Source organism: Miscanthus floridulus, chromosome 8 (assembly GCF_019320115.1).
Source record: "Miscanthus floridulus cultivar M001 chromosome 8, ASM1932011v1, whole genome shotgun sequence".
Classification (NCBI taxonomy): domain Eukaryota; kingdom Viridiplantae; phylum Streptophyta; class Magnoliopsida; order Poales; family Poaceae; genus Miscanthus; species Miscanthus floridulus.
In genome coordinates, this window is record NC_089587.1 from 6,830,173 (window position 1) to 6,851,905 (window position 21,733).

Genomic DNA, 21,733 nt, shown 5'->3' on the forward strand with positions numbered 1-21,733 from the left:
TCCAAAATTTGCCTGGCCAAACCCGCGGCAGTCCCAAAACTTTGGCGCTGGTTTGTTTGAGAATTGGCGTGCCGAACCTTCCGGCCGAATCGGCGACGGACGCAAGACGTCCAGCGCCAATACTTTAGCTGCCTTCACCACACTCCTATTGTCCTCGTTATTTTACAGTATCACCCTTTCATCGACACAGCAGCCACCACTTCCCTCTAATTCTCTTCTTCTCCGTCGTCACTTTTCACGACCTCAGCCGCTTATCTCCTCCGTCGTCTGTGCTAGTCCCGAAGCTCCACCGGTCCATGGAATCCCCTAGTCCATCACTTGTTCATATCGCAGATTAAGAGGACATATCCTTTCATCCCTACCTTTCATAACATATCCCTTAATCTGTTGGGAAACAAGAAGCATCTTCCCTCATCTGGTGGCCTCTCATCTACGACTAATCCATCTATTCCTACTAGCAGTGTTTTCCTCCCTCAATCCTCCATCCATTTTCTAGGTATGAGTTTCTAATCTATCATCCGTTTACAGATCTACTGCAACAAAGTGCATAGAAAAACGTACCAAAACGCAATCGCTCCAGCTAGATCCATTGGTCCACTCCTGGAGGTAAAATCTTTCAAATCGAGTTCCTTTGGTCTCTCTCTGAGTCTCTGCATAGCTATAGGCTTACAGCAAGTTACTACGATTGTAGTTGTTGCTACTCAGATTCCCAACTGCATAAGCCCATTGCATATTCCTCTGTTAAGATTTCAGCATTATTTATGATGGTTAAACACTTCACCTTGCCCATTAAAAAAATCTAGATATAACTAACAATTGTTTGATGCTCTATGATGGTGGTTAGTTCAAATCACTTTAGTTTGGCTGCATATGTTAGTTTGAGTTAAACCGGCCTGTTCACTAAAGTAATATAATTTATTGGCTACTATACATACCAAGTACTACTTCATTTGCCATCTATGCTTGTGCACATCAAAAGTTATTTTAATTTACTTGATGCTGATACATGCTTTGCATTTTATTTTTCATTTTTTGTTCCTACACGCGCTACACCTTGATTGGCAATATTCATAAAAAATTCCTCTGTTGCTGTATGTCGAGGCAAAAGGCCCTAGCTTTTCTTGTTCTATTGCTGGCCTTGTGGTGGAGGAACAAAAATAATAAGAGGAGTACAGCCAAACGCATAAAGTATGCTCCATTGGCGCAGATGGATATATATGGCGTAGTAGTGAGCTAGTTAGGTTGTTTGACACCTGGGACAGAATATGTATGCGTGCGCTCAGGATGTCCCGGCCTGTATTCTACAAGCTTTGTGCTCGACTTAGGGAGAGGGGGCTAATAGTTGACACACTTCATGTTTCAGTAGAGGAGCAGCTGGCAATGTTTTTGAAGATTGTTGGGCAATACCACACACATTCATCTGTAGCAATAGCAATGTGGAGATGGGGATGGACAGTGAGTACGCACTTTAATGCCGTCCTGCGTGCCATTGTCAAGCTAACTCCTGAGCTAATTTATGTGAGATCTATATTCACGCACCCAAAGATTACTGAGAGTCCTAATAGATTCTATCCACCTCATAGACCCAGGTTTTTATCGATTATATCAAAGAGAACAAGTTGCCAGCAGATAAAGCGGAGGCTATCCGAGTTGTTCACAGAAGCAAGAACTACGTCCTAGTAGGGGACAAGCTGTACAGAAGAGCCGCATCATCAGGAGTACTCCTAAAATGTGTCTCGTTTGAAAAAGGCAAAGAGATCTTAGACAAAATACACTTAGGTTGCTGTGAAAATCATGCCGCTTCAAGAACACTAGTCGGCAAAGCATTCCGCACCGGATTCTACTGGCCAACCGCTTTGAAAGACACAGAAGAACTCATCAAAAAATGCAAAGGTTGTCAAATGTTCGCAAGACAAGCTCATGTATCAGCTCACAATCTTATCTGCATCCCTCCCGCTTGGCCTTTCTTCTATTGAGGGCTAGATCAAGTAGGACCTCTCAAGAAAGCAAATGGCGGTTTCGAGTATATCTTTGTAGCAATTGACAAGTTCACCAAGTGGATTGAATACAAACCACTCACAAAATACAGCGCAGCCAAAGCAGTCGAGTTCATCCAAGACATTATGCACCGCTTCGGCATGCCCAATCGAATCATCATAGATTTGGGTTCCCCCTTCACAGCTACAGAATTCTAAAGTTGGGCACAGGATTACGGCTTCGGCATAGATTACGCATCAGTCGCACATCCAGAAGCCAACGGACAGGTAGAAAGGGCTAACGGACTCATACTAGCCGGATTAAAACCAAGATTGTATGAAGAACTAGTGAACTATGGATCCAAATGGATTAAAGAATTACCCAAAGTAGTATGGGGGCTACGAACTCAAATAAGCAGAGCCACCGGATACTCACCTTTCTTCCTAGTTTACGGATTAGAAGCCGTACTGCCTGCCGACTTGATCTGGACGTCACCAAGGATAGAACAATAAAACAAAGGAGAAGCAGAACACACACAAAGATTAGAACTCGACAATACAGAAGAAGTCAGAGTAAATGCTATCCTTCAATCAGCAAGATACCTCCAAGGTTTAAGACGCTACTACAATAAGAATACCCAGCATCGATCACTCCAAATCGGAGACCTAGTACTAAGAAGAATACAAAACACTGATGGACACCATAAACTACTCAGTCCATGGGAAGGTCCTTTTATTGTCACAAAAGTCACCGGACCAGGCACGTACAAGTTTATAACTGAAGATGGAAAAGAAGTCAACAATACATGGCACATCAGCCAACTAAGAAGATTCTACGCATGAAAACAACTCAAGGAAGAATATATATACAAGCCACAAGAGATCAACGTTCATGATCAATAAAGACGGTGTTCCTCGACAACATGTCTTATTATGGCTTTCCCAAAGTTGTTTTCACTAAGCATATCAATGTTTATGATCAATAAAGATGGTGTTCCTCGACAACATATGTCTTATTATGACTTTCCCCCAGTTGTTTTCACTGAGCACCGATGAGGGTAGCTAATAAGCTAACACCCGAACAAAAAAGCAAAATGGCTGAAATTATGCCTGAGCATACCGGCCGAGAGCAAAAGAGCTGAAAAGATGCTTGAGCCTGCCAATGAGGGTAGCTAATAAGCTAACACCCGAACCAAAAAGCAAAATGGTTGAAATTATGCCTGAGCATACCGGTCGAGAGCAAAAGAGCTAAAAATGTTTGAGCCCGCCGATGAGGGTAGCTAATAAGCTAACACCCGAACCAAAAAGCAAAATGGCTGAAATTATGTCTGAGCATACCGGACGAGAGCAAAAGAGCTGAAAAAATGCTTGAGCCCGCCGATGAGGGTAGCTAATAAGCTAACACCCAAACCAAAAAGCAAAATGACTGAAATTATGCCTGAGCATACCGGCCGAGAGCAAAAGAGCTGAAAAGATGCTTGAGCCCGCCGATGAGGGTAGCTAATAAGCTAACACCCGAACCAAAAAGCAAAATGGCTAAAATTATGCCTGAGCCTACCAGCCGAGAGCAAAAAAAGCTGAAAAAATGCTTGAGCCCGCCGATGAGGGTAGCTGATAAGCTAACACCCGAATCAAAGAGCAAAATGGCAAAAATTATGCCTGAGCCTACCGACCAAGAGCAAAAAAGCTGAAAAGATGCTTGAGCCCGCCGATGGGGGTAGCTCATAAGCTAACACCGAACCGATCATGAGTTGTTTTCACAACCAGGGAAAGAGCCAGATGCTGGCCACACCCTGAGTTAAGCAAAAAGCTAAAAACATGCTTGAGCTCACTGGACGAAAGCAAAGAAACTGAAGATGTTTGAGATCACCGGTCCTAAGTCTTTTCTATACTGACAAGAACAAAAAGGCAAAAATCTACATACCCCGAGTTGTTTACATGGCGCAGATAAAAGCCAAATAAGCACTCGACAAGTCAAGGCTCAGATAAAACCATACAAACGCTCGACCTATCAAGGAATTATCCTACAATGGATGAAGGAACAAGACCACTCTAAACTACGGATGTGCGCCATGCCCAAGAAACGAATACTCAGAAAAAATTCTGATCACTTGGACAACTCATTTGAAGAATAAACAAGGCGAAGTCATCCAGGCAAAGAAGACATCAACAAAAAATAAGGAATCTTCATTCAAAAAGAAGTATAATATCCCATTATAGAGGCTGGAGTATAAAGTTCAATTACATCAAGCATCGTCATCAGGAGAAGAAATATCAATATCAAGATTATCCACAATCCTCCTGGCTAAATCTTCGACCTCAGGCTCCACCTTTTTAATGGCATCTAGATATTCTTGACTCTTGGCTTCCTCTGCAATCTTGGACAAAGGCACCTCCGGAGCAAGAACCCGGACCTAGGCAAGAATATTTCTGGTACATAGTTGGGCGCACCTCTTCACGAACTCCTGGAAACGGGTCAAAACTTGAGGAATAAACTGAGCCCAAGATTGACCATTAACTGTTGGAGTTCAGAGAAGATCGGCTACTGACCGAAATGATTTCCACAAAGCATTCTAGTTCTCAGTAGTCGTCGCCAATTTGCCAGTCAAGACTTCAACAGTTTTTTGAACCTGCACAAGATCTCTGTCAGCTCCACGTCTAATCAACTTGGCAAGCACAGGTTCTTCTTCAGCATGAGTAATTACCTCCTCAGCCCTATTGTGACTATTGTGAACAAGTATCTTCATTTCCTCAATACCCTCCGAGAGCTTCTGCTTTTCAACTCAGAGAGCTAGACCAGGCACCAAAAAACAAGTCAGCAGAAAGAGAAATTTGAATACAAAAGCAAACAAAAAGAACCTACGATACCATTGTACTCATTCTTCATGGCCTCCACATTCTTCAAGGCCTCTTGGACAATAGCATCCCTCCACTTTTCTGCCTCAACCACCTGGGCACGGAGAGCCTGTTCCTCTCTTTGGTGCGTTTGATGCTCGATCTCCATCTCAGCCCGACAGAGGTCAAGCTCTGTTTTTAGGACACTAACCTCAGAAGACAACTTTTTCTCGGTTTTAGACGAGAAAAAGAAGTCGGTATGATCCCGAGAAAAAAGATTGAACAAAGAGAGAGAGAGAGAAAAACAAGACATAAGAACAGAAGAAAGACGAACATCCAAAGAAAGAACTTCAAAAAAACTTACCTGGAGTTTTTCCCCAAAAGAAGTCGCAAAGGTTCCCCAGGCAGCGGTTGGCTCTGACAACCGATGAGTGGCATCAAATTGTTGCACCACATCATCATCCAAACGCTGACCACCAGTAGCAAGAGGAGCAAAGGGAGAAGCCAGCCGATGCAAAGAAGGCAAGACCAGGATCGTATCCTGGGAAGCCCCGGCTACCTCCTCAGATGGACCCACCGCCATGGCCAGGGTCACCCTCGGAGTCAGCAAATCCGCAGCAACGTGATCACCAGGGAACCCTATCTCCCTCACAGCCACTTCACCGACTGTACATTCCGGGTCCTGAGACTCAGTACATAGGGGCGCACCAGAAGACTGACAAGAGGTCGACTGAGGGTTAAGGGAAGGCGAGGGTCTGCAAGATGATAAGGAAACTCGACGATAAGAATATGAATCAAAAAAGAGGAAAACAGAAGCAAAGAAACATAACCAGGATTCACTCACTTAGCTATCTTTTTCTTCATAAAACCCCCAAGACCAACAGAAGACCTTAGAGGGGGAACTATAGCAGCAAAAATATCACCACCACTATGCGATAGGAGTGGCGTGGTCGGTACCGAAGCCCCAGAAGAACTCGAGCTCGACGACCGCTTACTACAAGAGAACAAGGCCAGAGTTAGAACAAAAAGAGGTGTTCAACAACAGAAAAACAAGAAAACAACTCACCGACGCATGACAAGGGCCGCATCATCATCCTCATCTACCTCACTCTCAAACAAGCCAACCACAGCGCCATCTAAAAAAGGAGAAAAGTACTCAGTTAAAGGCACAAACAAACAACAAAAAGACAAAATGTATTAATATGCTCACCTAGGAGCACGTTACCTATAACTTGAGTACCTGGACGAGTACTCGACTGGCGAGACTTCTTGGTACCAGACAAACCAGAAGAAGAACAATCCGCTCGCCCCCTTTTTCCGACACTATGAGGAGCTTGAGGAACTGGACGAGGAACATACTCAAGATATGCATCAAGAACTACAGAAGAAACACCAGGAAATATCGTGGTGGTTTGAAACTTACTGGTTAAAGATGCCCCAGCAAGACTCTCCCTAGTCTCCACCACGGCAGGGCGGTCATCAAGGGGGATTGGATCATCGAAGTTACGCCCCAATTCCTATAAAAGTGTAAAACAACCAGACGAGAAAGATTAAGCAAAAAGTGGAGACACCAAAGAAAATACAAAAAGTACCCGCATAAGAAAAAACAACTCACAGCAGGAGATGGGTTGTCAGCACAATACTCAGGGACAGCATACGAGATGACGCTTACTCCTTTCAACATCTTCTGAAGGCGCTCGAGCACCTCCTCATCAGTCAACTCAAGGGTAGGAACCATACGAGAAGGGTCCTCCGCCCCAGAGTACTCAAAACCATAATTCTCTCGCTCCTTCAGAGGTTGAACACGGCGGCGAAGAAAACTAGAAACGATCCCGAAGCCAGTCAAGCCTTGCTATTTTAGAGTACATATCCTCTCAAGAAACGGCTTGATCGCCTGGAGCTCATCCATCGTCAGGAGATTTTTGTCCCATCGGTCATTAACCACGGGACCAGAACCAGAATGAACAGCAAGAGGAGGAATCATATTGACGACATAAAACCAGTCGGCACGCCAATTCCTCACAGAATCAACTAAGTCATAATCAAAAAATTTACTCTTACAACCCTAACAAAACTGAATCCCGCAGCCACCAAGAACATGGGTGTCATCGCTGCAGGGTTGAGGCTTTAGATGGAAGAAATAACGAAAGAGAGAAAGAGAAAGAGGAATTCCAAGGAAAGTTTCACAAAGATGAACAAAAACAGAAAAATGAAGGACAGCATTGGGAGTGAGATGGTTCAAGCTAATCCCAAAATAACTGAGAAATCGATGAAGAAAAGCCAAAGCAGGAAGGCAGAGTCCAGCACAGATAAAGGAGACAAAAAGAACAATCTCATTAGGGCCTGGAGTTGGGACCCGATGCTCGCCTGGAGCTTTCCAATCAACAAACTCCTTGCCCTAGATCAGACCATCACTAACAAGCTCGCGCAACTGATCCTCAGTCGTAGTCGAAGCTGACCAGATCTTCTGAGCAGCCCTCATGGCCATGAATTCTTGATTTTTAATCATAGAAAGCGATGCCTCCTCGTCTACAAAGGTTTCCTAGGACTTGCTCGCTGATTTCTTCCTACCCATATACTAGCGAAAGCAATAAAGCACTAAGAAAAGATGATGCCCAGACGGCGGCGCTCAGATGACGACGACAATGGTGACGGTGGAGTTTTGAAGACTAGGGTTTCAAGGCAAAAGCAGGGCAGCAAAGAAAGAGAAGAAGAAAGGCCTTTAAATAGATTCTTACAGTAATAAAAATGCGGCCCACCAGGCCCATTTAAACATGGCATGGGAATGCAACGATCCATTTCCCAACACAACACAGCTGAAATGATGGACGGCACACTTCTACACAAAGGTACAGTTCAACGGGCAGATTTCAGACTTATCCATCCAGCACCACGACGGAGTTATCATATTGCTACAAAAAGAACTCATCAACCATGAAGCAATGAAGGGTCACCTCACAAGGAACACAATAACTCGGTTCTTATAGAAAGAACTCGGGAATCTCATAAACAACCAGGACATCAGCAGAAAAAAGAATGACAACTCAGAAGACAAGATTCTTTCCATTATAAATGGCTTCAAAAATTACAAGATTACACATCTTACAAGACCCAACGAACTCGGTACTACGACGAGCAAGGTAGCAAAAAGGAACCTGGACACAACTAGGCTTTGGAACGACTACGTGTTCCAAATTACTACTCGGTAGAACAAACCGCACTCAGCTACACTGTTTTCTTCAAAGAATAAACACAGTACATCCAAGGCGAAAGTCAGCAGCATGGCAGGACAACATGGACCAGGAAAGGCCTGCATGCATCTGTCTACCCAAGTCCGATGTAATGCCAGATCAGGCGTTGATCTGCACCGGACAGTCGCAGGGCAGGCAAGGGGGATCTACTCAGAACTGCTAGATGAAGGATCGTATCCCACATCACAAGACTTCCTCCAACTACCACCACGTACTTCCTGGTACAATGCCGCTATAAGATTAGTCTACCTCTAATCCCTATCACAATACTCCCTCCAGCTATGATAAGATATACAAGAACTACAAAATATGCCCAGGGTTGCTCTACTTCAGAAACTATCATATTCATGACTACGGAGATTTCAGACCACACAACAAAATGCTCGATGAATCAAAACAGCACACCAGGAGGGTATTTATAGACCAAAGAAGCGGTGCACATGGACCGGGAGCACCAACGGAACAAACCTAACAAAGGACACAATAAAAAGATAGAATTCAATGAAAGAGTACTCAGGCGTGAAGGAACAGTACTCAAAAATAAGCATATTCGGAAGAATATACCAACACTGTACAACTCGTGAATAAACAGCATTTACACTCAACCACCACCATACAACTACATCTGACAATAGTAGACTACCAGAGAATATGCCAAGATCCAGTTATTTTTGAATAAAAAAACCCAGATATATGCTCGGGGGCAGCAACAGGAGAGGTTTTTAGTTCTTTGAACAACTCAGATTCAAGACCCTCCAACTCTTTGTTCCAAATAACAAGAGGCTCGGGGGCTACACTCAGTGAGTGCACTTTTTCTTCAAAAAAAAGAGCGCACATCACTCAGAAGAATTCTTCAAGACAGGAGTTTTCAAAAAACATAAGATTCAAGACCCTCTAACTTTTTGTTCAAAATAGCAAGAGGCTCAGGGGCTACACTCAGTGAGTGTACTTTTTTCGAAGAAAAAGTGCACGTCACCAAGAAGACTTCTTCAAGACAGACCACTTCAAGGCCTCAAGACAAAAAGAACACGGACCGAGCTATATCCGAGTTCTTTTTGAAAAAGAACCCGGGTATATGCTCGGGAGTCTTTCGACGAAGAATCAGAGCAATTTCAAGACAAGACCCTCTAGCTCCTTGTTCCAAATAGCAAGAGGCTCGGGGGCTACACCCAGATGAGAGTACTTTTTTCTTCAAAAAACCACACACCACTCGAAGATCCCAAGAAGCGCTACATGGTTTCACTCAAGAAAGCACTCGAGCGACGCTTGTTCCTGCTTGGCAAGACCTGGAGGAACAAGACAAGGCTTCTAGAGTTCAACCATAAAGTGCTCGGGGGCTTGTCGATGTGGGACCCACGGGATACACCGCAAGGAAGAGAGAAGATCTAGTTTGATTAGGATTTCTCCCATGTAATCCTAGTAGTAATACTATTATGTAATCCTATTAGGAACTCTCATGGTAAACCGACTAGGATTCTGGCCTCCTGACTATATAAAGGAGAGTGGAGTTCCAGGAGAAGAGAGTTAGAGACAACACTTTACAATTAATCCAACGCAAAGGCTAACGCCGACTGGACGTAGGGCTATTACTCGATCACGGTCGAGGGTCCGAACCAGGATAAATCGACTGTCTCTTGCGTTTACCGTCGAGTTCTGCATACGCTGAAGCCCGAACAAACTATCCCGGATACCCTCGTGGTAGGCTATCGGTGGTGAAACATCGACACGATTCTAATGGCAATAAGTTACAAAGATAATTTATCTCTGGCTCTCCTACAGCAACATCAAGTCCACCACTGCACCATAATGTTATTTCCTCTTCTAAAACTGTGAAGGTAGCAATTGGATGCTTTGCTTTGTATTATGCAGTTTTTAAGTGCGGGAGCTAATAGATGGATTTTCTTCCTCTATTGAACTGAAGGTATGGTTCTACAGGTTATAAGGAAAAAATTTATAGATTACTATTGAACTGAAGGTATTCGCACCATTCCTTTCTTGCATCTCTTGCTGCTTTGTCTTTGCCTAATTCTCAAATACATATCAATACCACAGCTACTTCTTAGTGTCTTACTGCTTGCAGTTATAGGCTTTTGAAGAAAATTAGGTGTAGCCTACCATGGTGACCTACTGCCTTGACAACTCTTCTGAAGAATTATTGCGGGACGACAACCAGCTACGCCTAAAAGGATAAATGGTGAGACTGTACTCAACTCTAGCACTTCCATTGTGTGATTCAATTGTGCCCCTAATGCTCAAACGTGGTGTGGAGAATTTTAATTCTTTTGTAGTTCAGTGTGCCATGCTGGAACAAAATTGTGAGATAAGTTCTCGGATTAATTCTAAAACTAGACACAAATTGTAGTGTACAGTACCGTGTGAAAGGTCATAATGGCTAGAGAGGGGTGAATAGCCTATTAAAAATTTCTACAACAACACTTAGCAAAACGGTTAGATAAATATGAGACAAAGCGAGTGTTGCGCTAGCCTACTAAAAATGCAAGTCACCTACCACAATTCTAGTTTTATATAATCTTTATCCACACAATGGCTATGTCACTACACTAAGTTAATGTGCTCTCAAATGCTAACTAAAGAGCAACACTAACCAAACTAACAAGCTCTCACGACTAGCTACACTAAAGAGCTTAACAACTAGTTTGCGGTAATATAAAGAGAGAGTGAGCAAGATGATTATACCGCCAAGTCAAGGAATGAATTAATCAATCACAAGAATGAATACCAATGAAGACTAATCACCTCAGAATCAAATGATGACACAATTATTTTTTTACCGAGGTTCACTTGCTTGCCGGCAAGCTAGTCCTCGTTGTGGCGATTCACTCACTTGGAGGTTCACGCGCTAATTGGCATCACACGCCAAACCCTCAATAGGGTGCCGCACAACCAACACAAGATGAGGATCACACAAACTACGAGCAATTTACTAGAGTACATTTTGGCTCTCCACCGGGAAAAGGTCAAGAACCCCTTACAATCACCACGATCGGAGCCAGAGACAATCACCAACCTCCGCTCGACGATCCACGCTGTTCCAAGTCGTTTAGGTGGCGGCAACCACCAAGAGTAATAAGCGAATCCCGCAGTGAAACACAAACACCAAGTGCCTCTAGATGCAAACACTCAAGCAATGCACTTGGATTCACTCTCAATCTCATAAAGATGATGAATCAATGATGGAGATGAGTGGGAGGCTTTGGCTAATGTCAATGCAAATGGTCAAGAGAGTGAGCTTGAGCCAGCCATGGGGTTTAAATAGAAGCCCCTACGAAATAGACCCGTTGGCTCCTCAGCCCACTAAAAACAGGGCGACCGGACGCACCGGTCGGTTTGATAGGACGCAGGACCTCAACATCCGGTCGCGCGATGCACGCCACGTGTCCCCTGCTTCAAATACTGATCGCCCGATCTCAACGATCAACAGTACATTTTAGTTGTGACCGGACACACTACAGTGTTGGACCGGACATAGGACCCCAGCGTCTGGTCACTTCCAGTAAGGTTCCACTAACGACCGGACACATCCGGTCACTTCCAGTAAGCTTTTAGAGGTGGAAATTCGCGACCGAACGTGTCCGGTCATGTCCGACCGGACTCGCCCAGCGTTCGGTCACTCACCGTCTTCTTTGTGCGCCGCCACCTCAGCAGGACCGGATGTTGAACACTGTTTAGCCAGAGTCCGGTCGCCTGTGTCCGGTCAAGAGACCGAGGATGGCCTTCACTGTGCGCCACTGATAGGATGCAGGACCCTAGCGTCCGGTCACTGCATGACCAGCGTCCGGTCTATTCTATACTGAGCGCCGGTGGCACCGTCGGACAATCTGCCGATGAAATTTCGAACCCTTGCTCCCAAGTGCTAAACACAATGTGTATCACCTTTGTGTATGCGTGTTAGCATATTTTCACAAACATTTTTAAGGGTGTTAGTACTACACTAGATCCTAAATGCATATGCAATGAGTTAGAGCATCTAGTGGCACTTTGATAACTGTATTTCGATACGAGTTTCATACTCTCTAAGTGTCTCGATCACTAAACCAAAAAGCTCCTATCAATTTCACCTTTGCCTTGAGCTTTTTGTTTTTCTTTCTTCTTTTCCAAGTCCAAGCATTTGATCATCACCATGGCATCACCATCATCAAGTCATGATCTTCATTTGCTTCACCACTTGGAGTAGTGCTACCTATCTCATAATCACTTTGATAAACTAGGTTAGCACTTCGGGTTTCATCAATTCACCAAAATCAAACTAGAGCTTTCACCATGTCGAGGCTACTATTGCATTTCCATGACGCGTGTATATGCCTTCCACGTAGTGCTTTTGATTTTGCAGGTAACACCCATTAGGGTGCTGTTAGCTTCCATGATAATTGAAAGAATATCTTTTGAGCAATGACATATGAGAATATATAGTCATGATTATCACTCTTTTGTATCTTTTTACCCTCATTTAAAATCAGCCATTGGCATATGTTAAGATGATTGATCAGTCTTTTATGATATTTTTATTCCGTTTTTATTGAGCTGAGGCATTTGGCAGATGGAGTGATATGGACCATTACATATATATGGTCCTTTTTGGCATTCTTAGTGAACTGAGTCACTTTTGTATATGCAATGATGGCCTACTTCACCCTGCCAACAATCCAATCCACTTTCCTGCACTCAAATTTGCATCACTCAAAAATGCTATTTTGGGGCATAGCTATATACTACTATACGATGTTTAGCTTTGGTTTGTTTTTTAGAAGGCTTAGATATGCTAATTCATTCATCATACAAATTTGATTCCTACATAATATTTCACACTTCAGTTCTCTTCCAGATTTTAGTGCTCTGTCCATGCCGAAACTGCTATTTTCCCCTGATGCTCAGTGCAGCTGATGTCTTTTTTTTAGTATTGCATGTGATGAAAAATGAGCTCTCATGTAACTTGGGAATATATACTGATGATCTTCACAGGTTTGAGGCTGTTATGTCTTTTTCAGTTGTTGCTTCACGCAATGTAGTCATCAGATAGTTTCAGGGTATGTCTCCGATGTACACAAATTGGATTAGGATTCTCTTTCATGCACACCTTCAGCCATTTTAATTCTTATGGCAGGCCATTTACTCATCTGATATTTTATATTTAACCTACATTTATGATCTAAATTTAGAAGGACGGGCCTAGTGCAAGTGGTAGAGTCTTACTGCCTGTGACCAGAAGGTCCCGGGTTCGAGTCGCGGTCTCCTCGCATTGCACAGGCGAGGATAAGGCTTGCCACTAACACCCTTCTCTAGACCTCGCACAGAGCAGGAGCTCTCTGCACTGGGTACGTCCTTTTTTATGATATGAATTTAAATATTTGCCATGTATGAACTGAGCTGGAGCACTGTTCTTATAGCAGGCCATTTACATGTATGGACTGACCTAACACAACATAACCGAGCATTTTCTTAATAATCAGATATTTGTCAAGATGTAACTAATGTATAATAATTAATGGAAATATGTTCACTACTCTTTGCGGCCCTGATTTCCCCCCTTTTTTATCATAAACTTTGTAATCACTAATGTTTTGCTAACTTATTCTAACTATCTGTGCTGTGAAGAAAAAGGTTAGCCCCTGTGTCTACAGATTCAATATGTTGTCTTCTACATCTTTTCCTGCTATCATAAATGATGAGGACGGTAGAATCGGCCAAACTGCATGATAAGCTTATACAATGCACTCTTACATATTTGGGTTCGTATATTTGCAAGTGAACCAATTCTGTCCTATGGGCCTGTAATGGTCCATTTGTTCCACAAACACTCTAGATAATTGCATCATTCCCTTTTATACTGCTAAGACTTGAGCAGCCAATGTACAATAAGCTACTTTCCTTGGCCTTTTACCACTAAGCAGTTGTTATAGACATCATTACTTCTTGCAACCATATATATTCATCGATTACTCCATGATTTAAAAAGGAAATTACGTCCATAGGTGCTATTTTGTAATAGTTATAAGTACAGGCACATGCCTTCGTTTTTTTCATACTATGTATTATCTCGGATTTCAATGGAATGAGCGTGTATTCTGACCAAGACTTGAGTAGATGCATGCTATGTTTATTTGTGCAATACCTCTCTATTATTTCCTATTAATGTAGCATTGCTTCTGTTCTGTATTTCCCATATGGTCATTACTGAAATTTTTTTAGATGCTTCTAAATATACCATCTGATCTTCTAATCCTGTGGTTGGAGGACAAGATCACCATGGCTGTTAGTCACAGCCTGAAGCCGCTTGCTAGTTATTCTCTACGGTTCATCGCAGACCCCACTCATGTGGGAGCCTCCGGCACTGGGTCTGCCCTTTTTTTCATCGCAGCGACTTCGTCCCATCTGGTAATTGTGATATGCGCAGCCTGTCATACAACCTCTGTTTTTTTATACATAGAAATGAGTTATTACACTGTTTACAACATCAGTAGAATGATTAGGTTTAACTATTTTTGGAGTTCAGTTGAGGTAGTCCGTATAGAATGACAATGCACAAAGTTTCCTCAGAAAATGAAGGTTCATAATTTTGGAATGAAGCTACATAAAATTCTAATTTTTATTTATACATGAATGCTATATACATCAACTATCCAGGAGAATATAATAGGCGGCACTGGTGAACTGGTTTCTTGAACCACCATAGTGGTTGGTGGCTTCTATTCATGCACATTGTATTACGATTCGTTTCTGAACATCAGCTTTGTTATTTTCTCGGAATATCACATTTTGCTTGGATTCAGCTCGATGTGTTGTTCGCGTCCAGCTACCAAGCATGCGAATTTCATGAAATGGCCGCGATGGCCTTTCCTATTTTTTGGGTTTGTTTAACCTCCGGGATGAATGCTAGGCATCTCTTATTTCTTTTCCTTTTCTTTCTCCTTACTGTTCCAGCGGCTATGGATATTGGTTCATTGATTTACATTGGTGTTATCCTTTTCAGAAGAAAAAATGCATTGTTTGCTGCACCTTTCTTCCAACTAACCCTTTGTTCCTTCCCACACATTTATACAGCAATAAAAATTAATATGTGATCTACGTGCAACTACAGGTTGGAAACGGAATCACCAACCGTGAAACCAATCCGATGGACTTGGGCAGACAAACCAAACACTTACCAAGTGCGACAACAGCACCAACCAACTCAGCAGAATCATCCCACAGATGCCGCTGAACTCAATACCTTCCACGACTTCGTCGATCTAGGTAATACCGTTTTCAATACTAATGAGACCTATGGATGAAGACATAGGAGATTTCCTGTTATTATCCTCAAGAGTACACAAGCAATCTAAGATTTAGTTGGGTCACGGATTCCTGATGGGATGTTTTCTGAAGGGTGGGTGGATAATGTTCTTTCCCGTCCCAAGAAAAGGGAAACGGTTCATTTAATGTGTGCCTTGTTTGCAATTCTAAACATTAAAACATATATGAATCACTGCTAGATAATTCTAGATTTCCGGCAGGAATTAGGAAATGATAAACTTTTAATTCCATTTGTTATGTTACGCCTTCCTATATTTCACATGTTTGCTAGGTGCAGCTTGTTAAAAGTGAATGTAAATGAACAAGATTTGGGAGAACTGTTTCTTTCATTGATCTCTGAAATATATTTATACAAGTGAAGGGGTGTCACGAAGGGACACGACTGTTCTCCAAAGGACATGCCCTTTGGAGTAAAACTAACTGTCTAATCCTATCCACTAATCTTGTAATTGATGGATGAGATCACTTCATGAATAGGTGTCTGTTCATGGCGTCGTTGATGAGATCACCGAAGGGGTGTCTATTGAGAGACACCGTTTCGTAACACTCCCCCTTGATCGAATCTTCCTTGAGATCAATGTAGCTGTAAGCTAAAATTCCTCGAAAAAACCCTATGGGAAAAATCTGAGGAATATATGATATGCCATAAAAACTCCTTTAAACCTTATTGGAAAATAAGGAGAAAATAGCATATTTATTTGTGATTTAAGTAAACCACTATGTCATTGGTATCCCATTAAAAACCCCAATGGGGAAAAATATTGGAGATACGACATAAAGATAACTCCTCTAAAAACCTTTTCAGGAAAAATATGAGGAGCAATATAAAGTGATATGTCGCTAAAACTCCTGTAAAAACCCAGTGGGAAAATTAGGAGAAAATATGACGACATATTATTGGTATTGCCTCTTGGATAACTCACATGAAAAACCTTCTCAGGGAAAAACCATGAATGAGTTGTGAGGGCAATATGTGTCTTTGATATTTCCCACAAAAACCCCGGTGGGGAAAATAGAAAATATGACACATGCTTATGTTAATATTACCTCATTAAAAACTTTGACAAGAAACCTTATAAGTAAAACTTGTGAAAGAAAAGAGTATAATATGATGCTGGTACAGGTCAACATTTAGGAGATGTCTCCCCCTGATTCTGGCAAATCTCGAAGTCGCCGCATACCAATTCCATGTACCAATTTTTGAAACATAGAAGTTGGTAAGGACTTAGTAAATAGGTCATCGAGATTATCACATGACTGGATTTACAAGATGTTTATTTCCCCGCTTTTTTGTAACTTATGGGGATAAAATAGCTTAGGGGCAATGTCCTTAGCGACATTACTCTTTATGTAACCTGTTTGCATCTATGTAACATAAGCGAAATTATCTTCATAGATAATTGTAGGTGATTTAATCGAACCAATATCACATGCCGGTTGTATGTGGTTAATCATTCTGCGAAGTCATACACATTCATGTGATGCCTCGTATAGAGCAATAATTTCAGAATGATTAGTAGAGGTCGCCGTTAGAGTCTGTTTAGAAGACTTCATGAAATAGCTGTACCTCCATGTAAGAATACAAATCCAGTTTCGGATGGAGATCAGATAAGTAACCAGCATCCGTGTATCCAATCATATTGGGATCATGATTTCTCTTAAAGAATAAATCAAGATCTTTTGTGCCATTAAGATATCTGAGGATATGCTTCGCTCCCGTCTAATGACGGTGAGTTGGATTTGCACTATGTCTAACTAGTATGTTCACTGTAAATGCGATATCAGGCCTGGTGCAATTTGCAAGATACATAAGTGCTCCAATGACACTAAGATATGGAACCTCGGTCCCAATATCTTTTCTCTAAAATCTCGTGGTCTAAATGGATCTTTCTCTATTTCTAAAGAACGAACAACCATCGAGATTTTGTTATGATATGATTTGTCTATATTGAATTTCTTTAATATTTTCTGGATATAGGCTGATTGATGCACTAAAATCTCTGAAGGACGGTGCTCAAGTTGTAAGCCTAGGCAATATTTGGTCTTACCCAAATCCTCCATCTCGAATCCACATGATGGAAATTGTATCTCAAATGATTCCATAATTATTTCTGTATCATGATGATATCAAAATAACCAATATACGCAATCATGCTTAATTATACACAATGTATGTTGCGATTTGTATTTGGATTCAGAATATGAAGTCCATTGGGACTTATACGTCCGAATCTATCAAATTCATTTGATCCGCCAATTATTGAATTTGGAAAACTTTATTTTCACACATACCATGGGGTATACTATGCTGGGTCTCTGCGTGAAACCATATGCTACAAGCTCTCATTGTTCACCACCTTGCTTCTGAAAAGAAACTCTATGAGGGAAGATATTACTGTGGTAATACTTCTCATCATTGAACAAGAGCAATCTCCTTAATTGCCACCTTTTAGTTTGACCAAATTTGAGTGTGAAGACACTCTGCCTAGGATTTTTGGTCTGGATCTAGTAAGGTAAAAAAGGCAATCTTTGAGGAGTATATGCCGCGACAATTTGTAGTCTTTAAATGATTGATTCGGTTCTTGAAATCAATATAGCATGTGAAAATGTTAACCCTTTTGGACTCCGAGTCATTTTCCATATGGAGTCAGGGTGTTCCAATGTCCCAGGATCAGAGTTTGGGTGCACCGTTGATCCGGGTGGATTTTGATCCAGGTTTTGGATGCTCATCCATTTTGGGTGTCTACCAACTTGAGGTTGGCTTAGATTTACTGATTTGGAGGATGTTGTCCTCGGTATCCTCGCACGCTTACTTGGAGCATTATCCTTAGGAGCGGCCGTACTTCTCCCCCTCTTTTTTGGAAGTGGGAGATTGAATGGTTTTAATTGGTACCTCCATTCTTTCGGGCGCATTATAAGTAGGATAAGAGGATTTTGTGACACCCTTATTATCAGTAAATGTTTCTGGCAGATTCTTTGCAATATGATGCAAATATAAGATATTCCAAACGATTAGGTTTAGAATTTTTTTGGTACGTTGATGTGAGGATTGCTCTTTTGATTCCTGGCATTCTTGATGTGGTATAAATCTCCCCCTAATGCCTGGAATTATCCTCAAATGTGATCAACATACAGGCAATTTATAAATCCCATGTAGAGTTACCTCTTGGGATCCATAATGCCCATTGGTATGTTGGGGGTGGTGATATAGGTATGTGAAAACATACTCGATGCGTAGATGGGAAATGTTTGGCTATGGCCAAAGTTTCACGTACATACTGCAACGGAGGGAGTTGTATAAGTGCAGCTTGATGAATTTGAATTAACGATGCGGTGTGTAAGGCCGCATGAAAACAACTTAGTTCTGGTAAATTACAATTCTATTTTAATATGTCATGCAATTTGATTCTCAATAAGAGACTCAATAAAACCATTATTGGTATGGACATAAGGTACTTGATATATAGTACCAAAAAAACCAAACTGTTCCATATAAAATGGATTTGATCCCGCGTCCAGGATAATTTGCTCTAAATTGAAGATTTCGAGCAATGTGTTTGGTATAGTGATGGTTCTCATGACTAAGAGACACACCTAGGACTATATTATGGATGCATAAATGTGCATTACATAGTATCTTTATGGTCCATAAAATGGTAAATAGAGTCACATGTATGTTCTTGAATTTCTTCAAGAAATGTAGTGGCTCATATTTATGCTATGACCAATAGAATTGATAATAATTCTCAAATTATCTCTATAATTGAATAACCAAGGCAAATGTGCCAAGTCTTATTGACATCAAGAGAGAGAATTATTTGTACGCAACATTGGATACAGGTTATGTATGTGTAGTCAAATCCAACTGAGGATGTCTTGTTTAAGTATTGCCATATCCGTTGTTAAGAGAAAAATACTCCTCTTAGTTGTCATCTTGGGGTTTCCATATGAAAACCACATTGACGGATATCTCTATAATTTTAATTGGGTACATTTTGGAATCAGAATACAAGAATGGATTCATGATTATTATTTGAGTACCAATAGGGAGTATGATAGTAGCACGACCAAAGTCCACTATCATGACATCACGTCAAGCGATTAACAAAATATTTTCTTGTCTCTATGTAAGAGTTTAGGAATATTTTGCTTCCCTATATATAGAGTTTGTGGTGCAACTATCCACTAGGCAAAATTCCTCTTTGCATTTGGATTTACACCCGTATAGGTCTATATATAGCATGAAGAATATAATGACATTCTTTGCAGATATTTAGATTTCATACAAGTTAATTAATGGAATATCAAATGTGATGGCACATTATTGTGATATTCAATTGAAATTGATGACAACATTTTATATTACAACATCAAAATGGGACGTAGAAACTAGGTATGTTTGTAAATGGGAGACAAATTTTGGTCCCCAAGATGGATCAAGTGAAGTAAATTCGATGATCGTGCTCTCCATGCTCATAAGACCCACTTATTAATTAAGTATTTGGTTGCTACTTGGTTTCTTCATGAAACTTGTTATGAACAATTGGCCTTCCTGGTGGTGTCAGGTTGAAGATAGAAGCGTGCTTCATATCTTTATAGTTGAGCCGGATATTTATGTCTAATGGATTTGTAATACCGATCAATTAAATGTTTCAAGGCATAACATTTTCAAGTTGTGTGGCTGTAACATACACAATTGGGACAGAATATGGTTCTGTCATATTTGGGAAGTGCCTTGACCCTAAGGAATGCACAGGGCTGCTACTTCTTTTTGCGTTAAATCTTACCATTAAAGTTCTTTGGATGGCATTATTACATGGCATCGAACTTGTATGATTCTGAAAATTCAATGTACTTTAGATGATAGAGCATCACTATAATGCTAATGATGATTCCTCGATAAGAGTTTATCATATACTTAGACCTGAAGTAATATAGGAATTAATCTAGAATACATTTGGTAAGTAGTGTGCTTTCGCGAAAACGCAATGTTGGGGGATATTTTGGAACAACATAATTATATTCTCAAGTGGACTTAAGATCCTAGAGATAAAGTTGTGGCCAATCATGGTTGGCATTGGGTAGAATGACTGCCTTGTGTTGTTCGTATCACTCATTGAAAGCTAGCCATATAGTGCTTCCATTTGCACCCATTGAGATACACATACGTGTGACCTAGATGTTTATGGTGCTTTATTTAAATAAAACTCCGTATTTAAATTGATCATAAGTGGTGATGCTCTCTTATGAGGAGCATCAAATATTGCCATGAATCCATAGAACATCAAGTTTAACATTACGTCCATTAACCATGTTAGATAATGGTGACCATCAAGAGCAAGAGATCAAACTCTTTGCTGGCTATTATTCTAACAAGATTTAAATCATAGATTATCTGAATTTACGCTAAGGGTAAATTTAAATTGCTATGGTGATGCTGTATTAATTAATGCAAAATAAATAGGAGACAAGATATATCTCACTAATAGTGTAAACCTCATTTATGCTAACACATTAGAGGTAGCCATCATAAAGATATAGACCTTTAATAATATAGACATAGTCTGTTGAACAGTAGATGCCTAGTGGTGTATGCAATTTGTATAAACACATTTTAAGGTAATCATCAAAAGATTGATGTAGACTTTAGTTAATCCGCAAACGAATTGGGTACGCACGTTGAGGATAGTCACTAAGTTGTGGACTTAGTGTAGATCCCGCAGCAGCAACTATGGTGCTACCTTGTGTATGGCCAATAGGAATACTGATTAATGGTAGTCATCTTGTGAGAAGATATAGACCGTATGTTCTAATTTATGATGTTGGGTACGCACATTAAGGATGGTCACTAAGAATTTAATGTAGATCCCACAGTAGCAACTATGGCGCTACCTTGTGTATGGCCAACATACAATGTGGAACATTTGTGTTATACAAATAATGAGGTAATACACTTAATCGATTTTGCATTAAAAATGTAAGCACTATGAGCCTTAAATAAAGCATGAATGGGCTTAACATGAAATGAAAATTGTAAATAACAAAGTAATTACAATGTAAAGGTCGTGATAATAATATTACATGTTTATTGGGTTTGCCAATTTGGACAAACATTTTGAACAATGTAATAATAACACATGTTTATTGGGTTTGTCAATTTGAACAAACACTTTGAACATGTAATGCTAATAGTACATGTTTATTTGAAATGCCATAGGACGAATTCTTTAAACAGTACCAAACAACAATTTTATTTGCTTGTAAATTTAAAAATTTACGTTGAACCGATGACTCAGAAGCAGACAAAACTTATCACTTATGCAATTTTTTTTGAAGATCTGAGGATCCAGAATATATATT

General features: G+C 40.9%; 1 long non-coding RNA gene across 6 annotated transcripts; it reads left to right on the forward strand.

Annotated features, from left to right (window-relative positions):
* The first annotated feature begins 101 nt into the window (after positions 1-101).
* Positions 102-20,025, forward strand: LOC136475593 (uncharacterized). Of its 6 annotated transcripts, none has more exons than XR_010763220.1 (5): positions 102-606; positions 9,998-10,037; positions 10,149-10,256; positions 14,315-14,455; positions 15,159-15,633. It is a non-coding gene; the product is annotated as an uncharacterized lncRNA (long non-coding RNA). The 6 variants fall into 6 exon arrangements; XR_010763221.1 differs by having other exon boundaries at positions 14,321-14,455; XR_010763222.1 differs by lacking the exon at positions 9,998-10,037 and having other exon boundaries at positions 10,143-10,256.
* The last annotated feature ends 1,708 nt before the right edge of the window (positions 20,026-21,733 follow it).